This window comes from Pseudophryne corroboree, chromosome 3 (assembly GCF_028390025.1).
Source record: "Pseudophryne corroboree isolate aPseCor3 chromosome 3, aPseCor3.hap2, whole genome shotgun sequence".
Lineage (NCBI taxonomy): Eukaryota > Metazoa > Chordata > Amphibia > Anura > Myobatrachidae > Pseudophryne > Pseudophryne corroboree.
The window spans coordinates 414,707,078-414,727,488 of NC_086446.1; the positions used below are offsets into that span (position 1 = coordinate 414,707,078).

General features: G+C 42.8%; 1 protein-coding gene across 3 annotated transcripts in view; it reads left to right on the top strand.

Moving 5' to 3' along the window:
- Positions 1-14,624: 14,624 nt before the first annotated feature.
- Positions 14,625-20,411, top strand: part of RALY (RALY heterogeneous nuclear ribonucleoprotein) — a 422,461-nt gene continuing 416,674 nt past the window's right edge. For all 3 annotated transcript variants that reach the window (XM_063960222.1, XM_063960225.1, XM_063960224.1), the window contains exon 1: positions 14,625-14,755. The gene's annotated coding sequence lies outside the window, so the exon portion shown is untranslated. The remainder of the gene's footprint in view (positions 14,756-20,411) is intronic.

Below are 20,411 nucleotides of genomic sequence, written 5' to 3' on the forward strand. Positions count from 1 at the left end.
CAGCAGTCTCTCTTCTCAGACTTGCACAAGCTGCTTTGAGCTAGGCTGGGTAGAGATACTGCTGCAGCAGAAGTCAGGCCTCTCTCCCTCTCTCTCTGAGTGATGTGTGGAGGGGAGCGATCGCACTCACACAGACCCTCCCAGATCTGCCACTGCTTCGTAGCCGCGCACATAGTAGTTTTCTTACATTTTGTGAGGAGAAAGTGTAGCTGCGCCTCCCTGACTTGACCAAGTCCCCTCCCAGTACTGGGCCTGTCGGAAGCTCTCAGCTGACCTGTTTTCAGATGCCATGTTAGTTAAAAGGGTTTCACTAGCATGAATGCCTGAGGTTGACGATGCCTGTCTTAGACCAAAATGAGTTAGTCTGTCTACTTAAAAGACGAGCAAGCAATCAGGATTCAGGAGTAGCCTTTTATCAGAAAATAAAAACAAAATTAAACAAGGGTTTAAAACTGGAGTAAATCATTGTCATTATCTATTATAATGTGACAAAACGGGATCAGTACGAAATCCCGCAGGACGGGATCCCGGCGGTCGGAATACAGACACCGGAATCCCGACCAGCAGAATCCCTACAGGGGTGGCGAGCGGAACGCAGCCCCTTGCAGGCTCGCTGCGCTCGCAACGCTGCGGGCACGGTGCCTCGCTACGCTCGGCACACTATTTTATTCTCCCTCTATGGGTGCCACGGAGGGAGAATATGTCGGGATTGTGCCGGTTGGGATTCCGGTGTCGGTATTTCGACCGCCGGGATTCCGTCCGGCGTGACCTTGACCGCATCACTACAAAACACTTTAAAAAAATTAAAGGCAAGAAGTTACTGCAAAAAGATATGTCAAAAAAACGTGAATGCTTCGGCTCTGCCTGGATTAATAATGGCACATTAATATTGGCTCTGTCTTTAATAAAATGAGCTTGATTGCTCCTGTGCAATAAACTCTCAGCAAAGAAAGTTGTTATGATAAAAAGTCAAACAACTGACAAATGTTTTATATTTGCTGAACTCTGCCTGGCAGGTGCTAATTGTGTGTACAGGTCCATTCGCCTGCATGATATTTTAGAATATCACCATTAAAGAACGTTAATAGACTATAACTAGGTACACACTATGTGGTTTTTTGGTTGAACAGACAATTGGCACAGCACAATTTTTCTGTCAGCGGAAGGTCCCAAAATCAGCTTTACAGCAATTTTTTTTAAGCTACAGATTTTCTGCCATGCCACACTGAATTTGCATATGTCCTCCCACTTCTATCAAGACTGACCGATCAGATAATCAAAGCGAGTGTTTCCGTCAGTTTTTGGACCGTTTTATTGGCGTTTGGCCAAAACATTTATGCCTACACTATGTGATAAAACCACTGTGGTGGCGTTGTCCGACTGTACTTGAACAGGACGGTTCTGAATTAAATGCTGGGCTAGGTTCAAGGCATTGAAGACCGCCCGCAACTCCAGAATATTGATCGAGAGGAGGGACTCCTCCTTGGTCCACCGACCCTGAAGGGAGTGTTGCTCCAGCACCGCGTCCCAACCTCTTAGACTGGCTTCTGTCGTCAACAGGACCCAGTCGGATATCCAGAACGGACGGCCCCTGCACAGTTGTTGGTCCCAGAGCCACCAGAGCAGCGACAGACGGACCTCCGGAGTCAATGAGATCATTTGAGATCTGATCCGGTGAGGTAGGTCATCCCATTTGGCTAGATTCAGCCTCTGGAGAGAGCGAGAATGAAATTGAGTGTACTCCACCATGTCAAATGCTGACACCATGAGGCCCAGCACCTGCATCGCCGAATGTATCGACACTTGCGGACAAAATAGGAAGCAACGAATCCTGTCCTGAAGTTTCAGGACTTTCTCCTGAGACAGGAACAACCGCTGGTTGTGAGTGTCCAATAGTGCTCCCAGATGCACCATGCTCTGAGCAGGGATCAGGGATTACTTCTTCCAGTTGATGAGCCACCCGTGGGCTTGTAGAAACTGGACCGTCACATCTAGATGACGCAGGAGAAGTTCTGGGGAATTTGCCAGGATTAACAAGTCGTCCAAATACGGCAGTATCCTGAGCCCTTGACGGCGGAGTACCACCGTCATCACAGCAATGACTTTTGTAAAGACTTGTGGAGCAGTTGTTAAACCAAAAGGTAATGCCCCCGAAACTGGTAATGGCAGTTGCCAATCGCAAATCTCAGGTATTGCTGATGAGACACTGCTATAGGAACATGCAGGTAAGCATCCTGTATATCCAGGGAGACCATGAAGTCCCCAGGTTCCAAGGCCAGAACTATAGAGCAAAGGGTTTCCATCCGGAACTTGGAAACCTTCACAAACCTGTTCAATGCCTTGAGGTTGAGAATGGGCCGGGAGGACCCATTCGGTTTCGGGACTAGAAACAGCGGAGAATAGTACCCCCGGCCCCTCTGCACAAGAGGCATCTGTACTACGACTCCTGTATCCAGGAGGGTCTGTACCACTGAATGTAGAGTGTTTGCCTTTGTCTTGTCCAATGGGACATCTGTCTGGCAAAATCGATGAGGGGGGCGGTTTTTGAAGGCTATGGCGTAACCTCGTGTGACGACTTCCCGTACCCAAGCATCTGAAGTGGTCTTCAACCATTCCTGGGTATACCCTAGAAGCCGGCCCCCCACCCTGGGATCCCCCAGAGGGAGGCCCGCCCCGTCATGCGGCAGGCTTATCTGTCTTTGAAGCTGGCTGATGGGCCGCCAAGGCTCTTTTGGTCTTAGGCTTACCAGGTTTGGAAGTGCGGGCCTGCTTGTTGTACGCCTGACCTTTTGCTTTACCTGAAGGACGAAAGGGGCGAAAGGAAGTACCTTTAGCCTTCGACACAGGAGGAGCAGTTTTGGCAGTAGCCAAGTCAGCCACAATCTTATTTAAATCCTCCCCAAACAGAATATCTCCCTTTAAAAGGGAGTACCTCCAGGGTTTTTCTAGAGTCCAGATCCACAGACCAGGATCTCAGCCACAATATCCGGCGAGCCAGGACTGATGTAGTAGAGGCCTTGGCTGCCAGGATACCGGCATCAGAAGCCGCCTCTTTAATATATCGAGAAGCTGTGACAATATATGGCAAGCATTGTCTAGCATGGTCAGAGGAGATTTCAGCATCTAACTCCAAGGCCCATGCTTCAATGGCCTCTGCAGCCCAAGTAGCTGCAATAGTGGGCCTTTGTGCAGCATCCGTGAGGGTGTAAATCGCTTTCAGACAACTCTCCACACGTTTATCCGTAGGCTCTTTTAGAGACGTGACGGTGGTGACCGGTAGAGCTGAGGAAACCACCATCCTAGCCACGTGAGTCCACTGGAGGAGGCGTTTCCCAATTCTTAGACAGCTCCGGTGCGAGGGGATAGCGAGCCAGCATCTTCTTTTGAGGCACAAACTTCGTACTAGGGTTTTCCCTGGGTTCCTGACGTATATCAATTAGGTGGTCAGAGTGAGGTAAAACTTGTTTAATCACCTTCTGACGCTTGAACCTGGTTTCTTAGGAGGAACGGATGGCTCGGGATCATCCGTAATCTGTAAAATTAACTTTATAGCCTCCAAGAGATCAGGAACATCCACATGTGAACCACCCTCCCCATCAGCCGTATCTGAGTCAGAACCTGTGGGGTCAGTGTAAGTGCCGTCTTCATCCGACGAGGTGTCAGTGACAGCAATGGATTGTGAGGAGACAAGCGCTCGCTTAGAGGACCCCTTGGATGTAGGCGAGCAACGGTCAGACTTTTTAGTAGTCAGGAACTGGTTCAACTTCTTTATTTGAGCAGATAAGTCGTCCGCCCACGGCGGGTTATCTGCAGGGACCACAAACGGTTGTACCGGCACTGGGGGTCCCATAGGGGGTGTTAGTTTATGAACTAGCGTATGCAGAAGCGTGGAAAAAGCGGCCCACGGCGGGTCATTATTTGTCCCCATTGCCACCGAGCCCCCAGAACCATAGCCCAAAGCTGCTATATTCTCCTCATAGGTATCTGCGGCTTCAGCAAGACCGGCAGTGTGTTCAGCCCCAGAACCGTTACCCTCAGAAGCAGACATGACATAACTTGCAGTATCAGGTAACACAGTACAATTTGTCAGCAGCACGATACCGCTAGCCCAAACCCCTGCGCAGTGTAGTCAGCACCAGCAGAGATAAAGGAGAGATATGGTGACTAAATCACAGAGAAAAATACGTAAAACAGTATATCTTTGTGAAAATCCTATATTAGATAAAACCTGACTCACCAAGCCCCCTCAGGTTATAGAATATAGGGATAGCAGGTTGAGTGAAAGACACGAAATGGACACCACTCAGCTATCAAATGCACACACAAATAGTCACAGTTTGTACAATGCAGAGGTTATTACTAACAATAATACTGCACTGGACTAGCTTACACAGCTATATAACAATAGATATAACAGTACACAGTAAGAACTGGATGTATATCACAGGGTAATTGTACTAGGAAACCCTGACTAAATGCACTCTTTCTTAACTAACACTGACTAAAAAAGGCAGGTAGAATACTAAAGTGTCTTGTAAAGTCACAGCACTGACAACCAGGCGGCTTTACATAGGAGGATTTGCCCAAGCATTCCCAGGAACAGTGAGCTGAGGGATAATGACGCTGCAGACACTGCCAGGGAGTGAGGGAGAGACAGATATGCAGCTCCAGGGCGGGAACATTTGCAGAAAATGGCGCCCTGGGGCTGGGGGAGGGGCTTCAGGTCCAAGCTCTATCCCCCTGCTGGCAAAACCACCGGGTACTGCGGGCTCTAATAAAACGGTTTATAGAGAAAACCTAACCTGCACCCATGCCCTGGTGATCTAGTGGGATCGCCTGTACTGCCACAGTGTCCACCGCCAGCGCACGCGGCCCGCCTCCCAGTGACCGCGCCGGATCGCGATAAAGACCGGGTCCCACTTACCACCTCCCGAAGCGCGGCCACGTGATCCCGGAGAGCTCCCGTCGTGTGTGCCTGGCAAGAAGAAAACCGGAGCCTCCAGCTGTAGTTACCCGGCAACCAGGGATCGGGAGTGTACAGCGCCGCTGGGGAAAGCCGGAGCTGCAGCCGTGAATGTCCACTGACATGTAACACTGCTGCTGCCCTTGAAGTCTTCACTTTTTTCCTCAGAAAAAAAGCTCTTCTTAGGGCTGCCTGGAGTGGCCCCTCTGTTAAGTGCCTGCTACTGCAGCACCAACTACAAAACTGAGATCCTGTGCAGGGAGGCAGGGAGGCGGGGTGATATAGGAGGCGGCGCTGTGCATTCTGGGAACAGTCAAAGCTTTGAGCCTGTTGGTGCCTCGGATCAAGATCCTACTCTACACCCCATTGTCCATTCCTTGTGGAGCCCAGTGTACCCCGCAGCAGAAATGAATATACAACACTGTTAGTAAATGTGTGTTTTAGCCCCTGAAACCTACAAGTGTATCCTCTCCTGTTGTTGCACGCGAGTCCTGGCACAGTACGCATGGCTCCCGATTTGTCCTCCGTGAGCTTAACTGCAGGGGTCATTCAGGTGTGGATGCAAAGCAGCGGTTGTACGCATGTCGAGCGATGTTTCCACACTATGCATGCATCTGAGCCGCAACGAGCACGTGCAGGAAGTGATTTGTGAGTGCGGATGCAGTAAGATTTTAGATTCAAAAGGAAGTTAGTGTTTGGGGGTGGTAACGTGGAGTGGTCATGTGAACGCAGGCGTGTCATGGCCGTTCGGGTGGCATTTTCTGGGCGTGCATATGTTAGCAGCTGTGATCACACTTGCTACTGGAGAGTCCTGTGCATCCCAGAAGAGCAGCTCAGCCTGCGCATCTTCAGAGGCACTCAGGCTCTGCATGGCGACCCGATGTGTGACAATGTTACAGATGTTTCTGCAATCACGAGGCGCCGTATGCAAAAGATGTGATCGCAGTGGACGTCCTTTTGCGTGGGTTAGCTTCTGCCCATATTGGCATATAATCGTTATTGCATATGACAAATCATTGCAACAGGAATAGGAAGAACAACCGCACCTGAATGACCCACTGTATGTGCATGCATCATAAGGAAGGATTCATCTTAATGAGTAGGAAGAATATGGTAGGCTAACAAGGCATATCATTTTAATAACTATACAACCTACTGCATTAAATAATGGATCACTTTTTTATTTGACTGATTCTAAACCACAAGAAATACGCTAGGATGTTGCGGATATCTACATACTTCACATGCACATTCATCTAATGGCATAGTACCCAGCCAGAAAACCCAAAGCATTTTTTTGACTGTACTGCACATGAACAAGGGTAAAACCAGGTGTGGCTTAAGAGAGGAGGGGGCTCTTGTGCAGTCTCTATGTGGGCCCCCTCCTCTCTCTCTGGTGGCTCAGGCTAAGTAGAGTCAGAGTCTTCTCCTGCAAAATTGATTAACTGGACCTTTGCTCATTAGTGCCATTAGATTAACTGAAGATGGGTAATTTGCACAGTGTAAACAGCATAGGTTGGAACAAATACCTCAGACAAAATTACTTTTACACATTTATCATATACATTATCACACTGCCCCTCTCAGATGAAGGACCACACTTACTAACATGAGTGGACAGGTCACTCACTGCCTCCCACAGTTACTGTTCACAGCTTTTTTTAAATCCTATTGGTTACCGATTATTCTATCACATCCCAATTCCAAAGGTCATGTGGGAGATGGAGAATAATCACAGCAACAAAAAAAGACGAAGAAAAACACATCATTAAAATGTCCAAACTAAGCTGTGGCTCTCCAATTGTTGTGAAACTACAAGTCCCAGCATGCCCTGCAAAGTTGTGCTATTATGGAATGCTAAAACTGTAGCAGGGTATGCTGGGATATATAGTTTCTCAACAGCTAGAGAGTCATAGGTTGTCCAGGCCAAAGATTAATAAACCACTGTTTTATCCACCAATTAAGTGTTTTAGGGACCAAAATGGTAAAATCATTTAAAAAAGGCACATGGGGCTTTGAGGGATTGTTAAAAAAGCTTTGGAACAAACTATTAGTATATTTAAACAAAACATTTAATTTGCATTTTATGTTTGACCCTTTAGCTCTGTTATGTGCAAATTTCAAAACTTGAAGCCTGGACTTTGAAGATGTGACGAGCAAAACCATAGTGATGACGATGGTAAAAAAAAGTAATTTTACAACACTGGACTGCCAGATCTCGTCCAACTGTCCAAGCTGTAATGCAAATATAATACGTTTAGTGAACTACAGTATAATAGACAACTCTCCTAGATATTGAAAAAGGAGTTGTTTAATTTTACCAGAAATGGGGGCAATATAAAGATACGTTGGATGCAAAGACGCAGACTCTGGAATTTCAATTGAATTGCGTCTACAGGTTCCTTTATAGGTAGTTACTGTTGGCAGCTTGGCACCTTAATATACCTTAAGTCATGTTAGTCATTGTGTAAAGGATTTCTATACAGCAGATTTTTTTTTATATAAGTGAGGAGTAGGACTCTCTGTTGTCTATTTCATCATATATGTTCTCCTCATTTTTCATTTTTATGTGTCCTCCCCATATCTGGTTTCTTGGTTTGCTGACATTTTTTTGTATCTTAGATTACGACTATTTTCCACTATACGTATCATTCATAGTCATGATTCATGCTAATGTAAAGCTATTGATGCTTCATTGGTCCTCATGGAAGTTAATATGACAGATGTCATATCATCTATACAGTGTTCATTATGTTTATGTAATATGTTCTTCTACCTACTGTACTGTATGTATATGATGCCTCTGGCTGGACTGAGTTATGTACTATGTCTACGGATACTGTTTGTGTATTACTTAGTAGAAGAACAGGTTGTTATGCTAGGAAATGCATCTATTCTATTCTGTGTGAAAATTCCAATAAATACATAGAAAGGTAGTTGTAACCTGCGGCTGCTCTTACCTGTTTTGGGTAGGGGGGCTTCCGCTACCCATGTCTGGAGAGGAGGCGAGGAGACAGCCGAGTCCTAGCACCTACGCAATGGATCTGGCGACAGGACTGGAGCATGTGTACAAGCAGCGACTTGACTGCGTATGCGCAAACTCCAATTTTTATGGACTGCACCTGCTGCAGCCCATAGAAGCCGGCTAGGGCTGATGATCAGGCAGGTTGTGGCTTCCTACTGGAAGCCAGCTCTCTGCTAATTGCAGCCTGGCCTGGCAGTCCCAGAGGGAGGAATCACCACCCAATGGTACTGTCTGTCCTACAGGTAACTGGCAGGTAGCACTTTCAATAGAAAGTCACTGCTAGTCACAGTGAAGACACTGAGCCAGTGCAGTCACACAGACTGCAACTGGCTCAGCTGAGCTCACTGAACTGAGGGCTACAGTCCTGCACCACATAGGTAAAATCCACCACTGGTTGTAACTATAGCTGAATATCACTTCAGTCTCACTGAGTGATAAAAACCAAACTACTTTACCAATGTGTAAAGCTAGTCCTCAACCCACACAACAAGACAAGGTGATGTTCACAAAATATCGCAATGTGATCCAGAATTCATGAGAAGACAAAGAGATGACAGAGCAAAAGAGAAATAAGCAAAAAGAATGTGTGTGTTGGAAAGCAAGACAGCCAGACCACGCTGACTGCTGTAATAATAACTTCATAAATAATTATCAGTGTGAGGCACACATCCCAGAATATTATCTTGGCCTTTTTCTTCCTGTCACATCACCCATGAGACTAAAAGGCCACCTGCTCAAGTCTTCATTCCATTAGGAGAGATTACTGAGAAAGCAAAAAAATTGTGGCTCCCTGTTTATTGAACTTTGTCTTTCCTTCTAATAGTAATAGTCTTGTTCAATATGCAGCCATCTATCCTATGCAACAGATACTCACAGCAGTCTTGGACTGATCAGTGTTCTAATTTGTGTCACTAGTTAAATTGGCCATAGACGCTGACACAGAGTAGGTGCGAAGTGATAGCCTGATAATCAGAGAGCCTTCACTCATTGCCCGGAGTCAGTTGAACTACAGCAGGGAGGATCAAACAGGTTTGATAACCAAACCAAATGATCCAGACACCCGAAAACAGCAAATATCTGGCGAAATTCTTCGATTTTCAGCTGCAAAAGCAGCCCCAACAGGTTTCTAAGGTGGTCACTAAATGGTCAAATATGCCATGCAGCTTTACCTCTGCAGCTATCACCATCTTCAGGTGACATTAGCACATAGCAGCCTATGGACTACTCTGATGCATTTGTTTATGAAGAAAGATCTTTCAGAATCTATGCTGCCCTGTTCAGGTCCGCTATGTTACCACCCTGTGCCGTCCCGCTATGCTGTCACCCTGTGCAGGCCCGCTATGCTACCACCCTGTGCAGGCCCGCTATGCTACCACCCTGTGCATGCCCGCTATGCTGCCACCCTGTGCAGGCCAGTTATATTACCACCCTGTGCACGACCGATATGCTGCCACCCTGTGCAGGCCCAATATACTGCCACCCTGAGAAAGGCCCGCTATGTTAGCACCCTGTGCAAACCCGCTATGCTGTCACCCTGTGCAGGCCCGCTATGCTGCCACCCTGTGCAGGCCTGCTATGCTGCCACCCTGTGCAGGCCAGTTATATTACCACCCTGTGCACGCCCAATATGCTGCCACCCTGTGCAGGCCAGTTATATTACCACCCTGTGCACGCCCGATATGCTGCCACCCTGTGCAGGCCCAATATATTGCCACCCTGAGAAAGGCCCGCTATGTTAGCACCCTGTGCAAACCCGCTATGCTGTCACCCTGTGCAGGCCCGCTATGCTGCCACCCGGTGCAGGCCCGCTATGCTGCCACCCGGTGCAGGCCCGCTATGCTGCCACCCGGTGCAGGCCCGCTATGCTGCCACCCGGTGCAGGCCCGCTATGCTGCCACCCTGTGCAGGCCCACTATGCTGCCACCCTGTGCAGGCCCGCTATGCTGCCACCCTGTGCAGACCTGCTTTGCTGCCACCCTGTGCAGGCCCTCTATGCTGCCAACCTGTGCAGGCCCGCTATGTTACCACCCTGTGCAGCCCCGCTATGCTGTCACCCTGTGCAGGCCCGCTATGCTGCCATCCTGTGCAGACCCGTTATGCTGCCACCCTGTGCAGGCCCACTATGCTGCCGCCCTGTGCGGCCCCCTCTGTCCTGGTGCCCTGACTTTAATAAATGCATGCAATAATTTTCATTACCGCATTATGATTTGGGACATAATTAAAAATGCAGTTGATGATATACAGAGCCGGCCCTAGCCAATATGATGCCCTAAGCAAGATTTTGGCTGGTGCCCCCTAACACCACCGCTGGTCTCGCCTCTGACCTTGCACCTCTTTCCCAGCACCATCACCCCTCATCCATAGCAGTCCTTATTTTGGGGTTTGTACCCCCTATATTTAAATAGGAGTAGTTCGCACATTTGGCGCACAGCCCAAAAAGGGGGGTGTTTTTGCTGACAAGGTGCATGGCCACACAATAGTAACCCCAATTCCAATTACGCCACACAGTACTGCAACTTTATTCACATTTGATCATGCGATAGTGTCCATAATTCATATTACATCCCACAGTAGTATTTCTTTACCTTATAAACGTTACTCCTCACAGTAGAGCCCCTTATTCACATTACATCACACTGAATTGCTCCTTATTCACATTACACCACACCCTACTGCTCTTTATTCACATTAGATGACACAGTAGTGCCCTTTCTATACGCAACGCCACATAGTAGAGCACCTTATACACATAATGCCACACAGTAATGCCCCTTACACATATGAGACACATTATTAATGTCCTTATAAATATAATGTGCCTTACACATTATGACAACCTTTATTAATGCCCTTTTACACGTAATGTCCCTTACACATATGCCGCACATTATTAATGCCCTTATACACATAATGACACACATAGTGCCCCCTACACATTTGCTGCACATTATTAGTGCCCTTATACACATAATGACACACATACAGTAGTACCCTGTTACACATATGCGCACATTATTAATGCCCTTATACACATAATGGCACACATTGTGTCCCTTAGACATATGTTGCACATTATTAATGCATTTTTACATGACACACATAATGCTCCTTACACATATTCCGAACACTACTGCACAACCAACCTACTCACATGCTCACAACACTCACACTGCCACTAACACTGTGACCTCTGCCTCTGCATGAATACAGATGTGTCCTCATAAATCTTGCCTCATTGCTAACGTCGGGCACATTTTTTTTTTTTCATGAAAATGCATCTTATTTGCATTGCTGTGTGGCTAGGATGCACAAGCAGCTTCTGTTGATTAAATTGATATGCAGCATGCCTATATACTGTGTGAAACTGTGGCTGTATCTGCATATGAAATGCTACACACAGAATATAGGCATGCTTCATATCATTTTAATCAGCAGAAGCTGCTGATGCCCCTAGGCATATCAAATGCCCTAGGCAATTGCCTAGTTTGCCTATGGCCGGCTCTGATGATATATATGCCTCAAAGTCTGCTCAGAAAATATAAGAGCATAAATATTCAATGGGCCCTGGCCTATATCACAGTGGAGCTCCATATGTTATTGCATAGCCAGCCTGTTTTAGAATGACATGGCAGCTAATCATCGCACAAGAGTTGTTTTATTTAAGAAATAGAAAATGTTATCATAAATTAGAGAAGCTAATGATAAGTAATGGAGGAGAACAAAGTCTGATAGATGTAATTGTAATGTTGGATTGGCATATTGTAACATAAAATATATGAATGCTGGACGATCTTTACTTAAAGTTGTTGGGAGGCATTTCCCTGTGAGAGCATAAAAAATGATTTAAACATGGCTACAACTCTGTCTGGAACCACAAAATACAGATTATGGGATTATAAAAATAGTGAAATGTTGAAATGCTCTCAATTTTGCATTCAAAAATAAAGCAACTCTCGGATATTGCTTTTAACTTGCAGTTTTAGTATAATAACTGTACTGTGCAGTACTTTACAAATGAGGGACACAAACCAATCTAGAGTACATGGGGTTATTTTGTTTGAGGAAATGGAAAAGCAAGCCATATTCAGATTGCACTGCAAGTCATAAACTATACTATTAATACTCCTCCTGCAGGAGCTGCATCTCATACATGATCACAGAAGGTACCATCTAAAACCTTGGCCCTCATTCCGAGTTGATCGGTCGCAAGGCGAATTTAGCAGAGTTACACACGCTAAGCCGCCGCCTACTGGGAGTGAATCTTAGCTTCTTAAAATTGCGACCGATGTATTCGCAATATTGCGATTACTAACTACTTAGCAGTTTCAGAGTAGCTCCAGACTTACTCTGCCTGTGCGATCAGTTCAGTGCTTGTCGTTCCTGGTTGACGTCACAAACACACCCAGCGTTCGCCCAGGCACTCCCACCGTTTCCCCGGCCACTCCTGCGTTTTTTCCGGAAACGGTAGCGTTTTCAGCCACATGCCCCTGAAACGCCGTGTTTCCGCCCAGTAACACCCATTTCCTGTCAATCACATTACGATCGCCGGAGCGAAGAAAAAGCCGTGAGTAAAAATACTTTCTTCATAGTAAAGTTACTTGGCGCAGTCGCAGTGCGAACTTTGCGCATGCGTACTAAGCGGATTTTCACTGCGATGCGATGAAAAAGAACGAGCGAACAACTCGGAATGAGGGCCCTTGTTGTTTGAGGATGAGAGAAAAATATATACTGTACACTTCTAGCAGGTGATCAGATCAGGAATATTTTTTAACTCTATTGGTGGGATGTAATGACCTCCGGATCCGGCGGCTGTGCGGGATGCCGGCCAAACTCGGACATTTTTTTTAAAGGGGAAATCATGTACAAGGCTAAACTATGGCCTGTACATGATTGCCCCTTTAAAAACGTCCACGTTTTGCCTGCATCCCGCAGTCATCAGACTCGGAGTTCATTACATCCCGCCCTATATCTAAGTAAATTAAAGTTTGTAGAAAATTTGTGCAAGAAACTTTTTTTTTTTACAGATCTAGGATATGAAAAGTAGTTTATAGACAGGAACCTGTAGCACTACTGTTCAGCAGGCTACGTTAAGAAAAAAAAATACAGACAATTGACAGATATTGAAGGTACCTAGGTTTAGTGGAGTTTAAGGGGTTAACCCTTTTTATGTGAAAGATTTCTATTCTCCCTGGAAAAAGCCTGGAGGCCTATGCTGTCAGGTCCAGTGTACAGAATGCATAAAGCATATACTACATTTCCTATTTATAGCATATTCCAACAGAATATAGCATAACTTCATGTCATTATTAACAATGGTTTTCTTCAGAGATGTTAATAAAAATGATAACTTTCACCTGGAGAAGAAGCCTGTGGGACTGGATTTTACAGTATTGCATTAATAAACCTATGTGCTCTAGGTATCATCTCTTTCAATGAGAAAGTGATTATAGCGTTGAATGATGTCTGTAGAGTCCCACATCAGTAATGTTACTACTATCTCTGGTAGATGAACTGCAAAGCACCGGCAACAACAGGCTTCTACAGAATGTGTATGGTGCCGCATGCATCCTGTATTATTAACAGGCATCATTGCTGTAGTACAAAGCAGTTTAATCCTTTTAAAGAGTAAAAACCATGGGATGTATGTGTGGGTGGGGGGAAGGGGGGTGCAAACTATTAAGAGACCCTGAAAGAGTAATCAACTGGGAAGGAAATTCTGAAAGCTATTTTGCTAAATCATCACACCTTTTACACACCTCTTCCCAGGTACCTAAGACATATTGCCTCCTCAGAGAGTCATCTCTCCCAGTATCTCCTTATTGATCATCATTCCCATCTCTGGACACTCAGCAACCTAAATCAACATTTCCTGAAGCAGGACCCTGATGTATGAGGAAATTAGATTAGCAGGCTCGAAAGGATGATTTGTTCAATTTCCACTAGCTATTTAAACTGTATATACTTTGGTAGAATATCTGCTGTAACTATCCTTAAAATTAATACTGTTACAATGCGACCTATTCAATTCAAGGTGTGACACTTTGTTTTTAACCAGATACTTGCATAGTTGGGAAGGTCTGATTGGCTTAAGTATACAGTATTTAATAAAACCCAGTATACTGAAGGTTTACCAAATTTTATTTTATGTTAATTCCTGCATGAATTTGTATCCTTGAATTAAACACACACTTGCATAGACACACAAATGAACTCATATCTATCAGGCATACAAATAGTGTTATTTTGTCTTAATTAATCATGCAGAGACAGCTCACACAAGCAGATCCACCTCTCTCCCCCTTCTTTCTCATCTGAAGCTCAACATTATACAGCTCCAGCTATTTAATAAGGCATCAACTGGATCCTCCTATATATAGAAAAAGGAGCAGGGAGCGTGATAGGGGGAAAAAAATCTCTTTCATTAGTAGCTGCTTATTACTCAGTAAGTGAATCACAAACAATAACTGTAACAATCTGTTACAGTATATATGTACAAGAAATAAAATGTAGGTTTCATTACTAACAGCTTTAAGTGTCCTTGAATGTCGGTCATCCCCCAGTTTTCCACAATGGTTTGATCTAGTGGGTAGAATGCAGACTCCAGTCCCTTGATGCTGTTACTTTGTATCCAGCCTGGTACAGGAGCTGATACATTGTATCTGAGCATCTGCCCTTTTCCACATTCAATTCTACCTCTCATCCTACCTTTCTTCTATTAACTCCCTTCTTCTCTTGTGACCTTTTTACCTCTGACATTTTCTTGCTTGGTGAGTACTTTTTTCTTCTTCTTTTTTTCATTATTTTTCCTTTTTCAAGTCTTTCTAAAAAGATCAGCAGGAAATTTTGTTTTATTCAGTATTCTAATCAATGTCCCAACTTTAAGGCTATGACATTTTTCTTTGTTTCTCTTAAAACAAATCTATTTTCTTTGCTAAATATAAAAACCCTGAACATTTTGGGTTTATTTTCATATTTTTTTATGAATATTTGTTTAAATCCACAATGTTATTTTGTTTTTGTTTTTTTCCTTTACTGCTGTCTTGTTTTATTTTTTTCATACATATATTTTTTCTTGTTTGAAAGAAAATAATGTTAATAGTTTCTGGACGAAAAATAAGCAAATGTTATAGAGTGGATACCTGGTATATAAAGATGATATTATATTGCATTTATACACAAATGATTTTTATTCTACACATTTATCTATATATCTCATCAAAATTTATTTCTACAGATAACCACATGTAATATAGAAACTATATACACTTCATATCAGATTTTCAAAGAAAAGGCAAGCTTGTGGAAACACCTGTTTATATCAGATATTATTGTTTACTGAATTATAACGCTTGTCAGACAATATGTAATGATGGATTAAACTCTCCTATGACATATACTATAGGCCTGTAATGAGTTCCCATGCTTTTTTTAACCACAGCGAGGGGTTAAATCAAGCACAGTACTACACAAAAAGTACAATTTTATTGCATTTTTTGTTATTTAAAAAAAAGTTGTTAAATTTGACAGACACAATAAATTATGCTTTTACAAATTAACAGGTAGTAATTTTGTGCATTATTGTAGATTTAGTTTAAAGCAAGTATTGTGCAGATTGTGAGGATCTGTTTTGGTGTGTAGACCGTGGTGTTGCTGTAAGATTGACAGTTATGCTTCAAGGGGTTTATATTTTGCATCATAGAGGGGTATGCAGGACTGAAGTATTAGTAGCAGACAGTAGTATTTCCAGAGGAATAGCGGAACATCATGGTATTTGTCTGTTTTCTTAAAGCTGCACCAAATTTGAATCCATGCAATTTTGATACAACAATTCACAAGAAAAGCCTCTTTGCTTTTTCCCTCGTGATGTCCTATCTTCTTTATAATAGAACAAAAGCATGCATGGAGTCAAGCTGATTATATTTTTAGCAACCTTATGTGAATTTAGGAATGTTCTGTGACAGTGAAAACAGTTAAATGCAAACACATATTTATATAAAAATAAAAACCTACACTGTTTGTGAAATCTGTATATTATAAAAACCAAAACATACTATTTACTATATTTCTGAGCACTGTGAGTGCAGTATGTTTTGTCTTATCAATAACAGTGTCCCTGGTTGTCAGATCTTGCTAGTTCCATCCCAGTGAGGAGGTAATTGGATTTATGTTGCTCTCTTTTTCTGTCTGAGCACCAATTAAGAATAGGGGCGGGATACAGGAGGAAAAAATGGCAGTGATGAGAGAGATTGAAAAGTTCACCTTGGCATATTTATAATTCATAAGTAGTAATGTATAGATTCTGTTTACTGTGTGTGTGAGTAATCATTTCAATTCTAAAATCTGCAGTTTCCTAAATATTTAATGTGTTATACATTGATAGTGCATTGCATTTTATGGACAATAAAAGAAGGAGCAGTTGGGCCACTGTGTTCATACAAGTAACAAAACCCTTTGAACCTGGGGAGACAAACAATTCTCCTGATAATTTGTAAAACTAGGCCAGGCTTTGAAAGGAACAAAAACGCTGAAGTGGATTTTCATTATTTGTGGGAAAATGGAGCATGGTACATTGTCAAGTTAATACGGCATCTGATCATAGTCTTTACAATGAACCCAGTCATCTGCACCCTGGTGAGACAACCGTTTTGTGCCTAAGTGAAGTTACCGACAGTTAGTGAATTGATAAGCTGGATTCTCATAAAAATTGATTCTGCCAACTAAATGGTTACCTTCAATGTTTGTAGGTACTGGGTGCACATTATTGGATAATGAGATTATATTCTATTCCTATTCAGTTTGCTTAGTGTGTTATACAATCCATAACTCTGTCATGTACGTAAAGTACTTCTAAAGTCAGACGTTCTTTACAATAATCCCAAAGGGATTCGGTTTGTACTATAATATGGAAAGGTAGTTGTAACCTGCAGCGGCTCCTACCTGTTTTGGTTAGGGGGGCTGCTGCTACCCATGGTCAGAGAGGAGGCAAGGAGACAGCCAGGTCCCGGCACCTGTGCAATGGATCTGGCAAGCAAGGGGTTGTTTATTTAGAAAACAAATGCCACTGCAACATACAATATATTCAAGCAGTATTACCCTTTCACCTTTTTCATGTAAAGTAGTAGTGTCTATCAACCTTATTTAATCCACCATATATGTCTTAATAAAGCCACTTAGGGCACTTTTTTATTTTGAAATATGTCTGACACCAAAAATTTGAAAGATAGTATGGCAGCTTCCACTGACTACAGTGTTTTCTAATGATGTTGTTTCTGCACAGTCACCAGACCCTAATGTTTACCAGGGCGTTTGTAACAAGTTATTTCCCATTTACAGATGAGGTGTGCACTTACTTAGTTTAAGCATTGCTCTACTATTATTGCATTTACACCTTCATCTTTAATCCTTCAGCACTAAAATGTTAATTCTTTTAACAGGGCTCTTAGAAAGATACATTGGAGTTTTATTTAATAGGATCGGAATGAGTTATGATGCCCACACATCAGCAATCCATTGGGACAATTCTGCGTTTTGCAGATGATTGCGTAAACAAACAAACAAAACCCATGTACTGTACAGGGTTCACCAATCGCCCATTCCAACCAAAAAGTGATCGGAACCAGTAAATGAGGTTGTCCAACATGTTGGATTTCACCAACCAATCAAGGCTATAGATTGCTAGAGTATGGTAACAATAAGCAGATTTTCAGACCGTTACTAGTATTTTACCATTATAATGGGCAATTTCATGATTTACAGATCTGATCTTCTGATCTTTGAATGAAAATTATCTGCTAGTCACAGTCAAATCTCTGCAATGCACAGTATGAGCGCATATTGGTGGATTGGAGAGTCGCTAAATCGGGGAGGAAAAACGCAGATCCAGTGAATCTTGTTTTTTTTTTTCTGTGATTGCCAATGTATGGGCCGCTCTACACTTGCATGTTTATGCGTTTGTACTTATTTTGAAAAAAGTGTCATAGAAGTAAGATGTGACTATTTAAAGGAAGCTTTTTGCTACAGAAATCATTCTGGGCTACATTAACTATATGTTTATAAAGTAGGTTTCTGTTTTAGGTATATTTATAATCTTTATTAACTTTTAAGAAAATTTATGTCAAAATGTCTATTTGTAATCAGCATCTGCCTCTAAAAAGGGGGAACCAGATGCCTAGTGGATACTTGCTGGTGCACTAGAGCAGCTTGATAGTTCTCTGCTGTCCATTACAGATGTCTGTCTTTGACATGTAAATAATAGGTAGCCATTTTGCAGTTATATTTTAATATTATTTTAAAGTGAATGTACATACTAAAGTATAAATTAAATTTTAATAGCAGTTTTTATACTAAACTGAACTCATGCAGGAAGGGTGTACAAGAAATATTTATGAGGCATATACCTCTTCTTTAGACGTAAGGTATCTATCTGGCAAAGAGTTAGTATGTTATGAATTCTTTTTTCATAAAAAATTAAACCTCACTTCTGCAATGCCATTATACAGTGCATATATCATGTACCTGAGTCATTTCCAGTGATCACTAGCACCCCAGTGTCCCTCTTCTGTACATAAATCCCTGGTGCATAATAAGCAGGGTTTTGTGATCATTCACTTTTCTAAAGTCTGCTAATGGGTACCCATGCAACTTTATATATAAAGCGTAAAAAAAACAGTTGGATCCTTTAATATTTGAAATGTTTTTAAGTATTGTGATACATAAATTAAAGCTTTAAGAACATAAATCTAGTAACTTTTTTGACCTATGATACTTTAACCAAGGGTAAATAGAACATTTATGAAAGTCTCACAACATATAAAGCAGTGGTTATCAAACTGGGTGCCTCAGGGCACTTGCAGGGGTGCCTTTGGTTGGTGGTCCAGGACCAATTCAAATTATTTATGGTCAATGTAATAGGCTAAACCAGCGCTGGTGGCTGCCAATCATAAAATATGTGGACAAGCAGAAGCAGATCTTGTCCTCACACCAAACAATTGAACCTAAGGATGACATATCAACACAATTGATTTAATTTAATATTTCTTTCCAAATTTCTCAATAAGAAACTTTTTGCCGTGAAAAAAATTCTGATACTCTAAGCCCTAGAGTCTAGTGCACTGTTATTCAAAAAAGTTTGTGAACCACTGATATAAACAGCTATGAAATGCCTAGCTTATCATTTACAACAAGCAAACCTTATTCTCACATTAAAACAACAAACTTGTTTCCATAAAAACAGACAAGTGTGGAGCCGTGGGCTCTTTTTTGCATATTTGGTGGGATTGTCCGTTGATTAGGTCTTATTGGAATGACATCCTCACCCTCATCAGGAGCATTCTTCAAATTTCCTCCCCCATTAGCCCCTTACACGCCTTGTTATACAAATCATTGGAAGGGATCCCTAGATCCTCGAGTAGACTCTGCACTCATATCCTTAATGCGGCCAAGATATTGATAGCGTCACATTGGAAGCAGCCCACAGCCCCATCTATGCAAAATGTGATAAACAATATTTGGTTTATTGCATCAATGGAATACCTCACCGCCCTGCTTCGAGACTCAGTGGCCAAATTTCAAAACACTTGGAGCCCCTGGTACCTATATTTCCATAGACAACTTCCGGGTTCCTTCTAAATTTTGACTTTCATTTGATTGCACTTCCTTTTTAAGGTTATGTATTCGGAGTTCTCCTCAGCCCATTTTTTCTCTTCCATATGTTCTACCATCAATGACACGGATTGTAGCAGTATTGTTCTCTCCCCCCTCCGTTTCCTTCCCTTTCTTTCCCCATTTTCCCTTCTAGCTCCCCTCATACAGTTGTTGTGCTACTGTAGACTTGTTTAGTTACCGCCCTTTCCCCCTAAAAAAATATGTGGATTTGATACTGTTTGTTTTATCAGGAATGTACTTTATTGCTTTATGTATTTTGACTCACTGACAATATTTTGCCAGTTTATTGTTTTTTCTTTTCTTCTTTATGTGCATTTCTGGATGTTGTACAATTCTCTCTCCACTCCCACAAATAAAGAGATTAAAAAAAAACAAAAAAACAGACAACTTAGAGGAGTGATGGGCAACAAGTGGCATTAGCATCCCATGTGGCACTCCGAACCTTCACCCTTAGTCCACAGCTCTTTCCTTCTTTGTGCTATTTGGTCTGTTTCCCAGCTGTACGTTCCATCACACTGAATTGATATATTTGTTTGTTAGAGCTTGTAACACTTGTTTGTCTTACATTACTATGCCTGATGATATGTTGTTGCAGGTGGACTTTTACTTTGACTAAATGTATTGGTTTAATGTATTACCGAGGCCTTTTGAAGGTGAGAGGGCAGCGATTACTGCCCTTGAAATGTATCAGGTTGCTGATCGCTGTCATAGAGAATCTGACTACTGTATTTTTACTGTTTCAAGCAGCAACATGTTTTC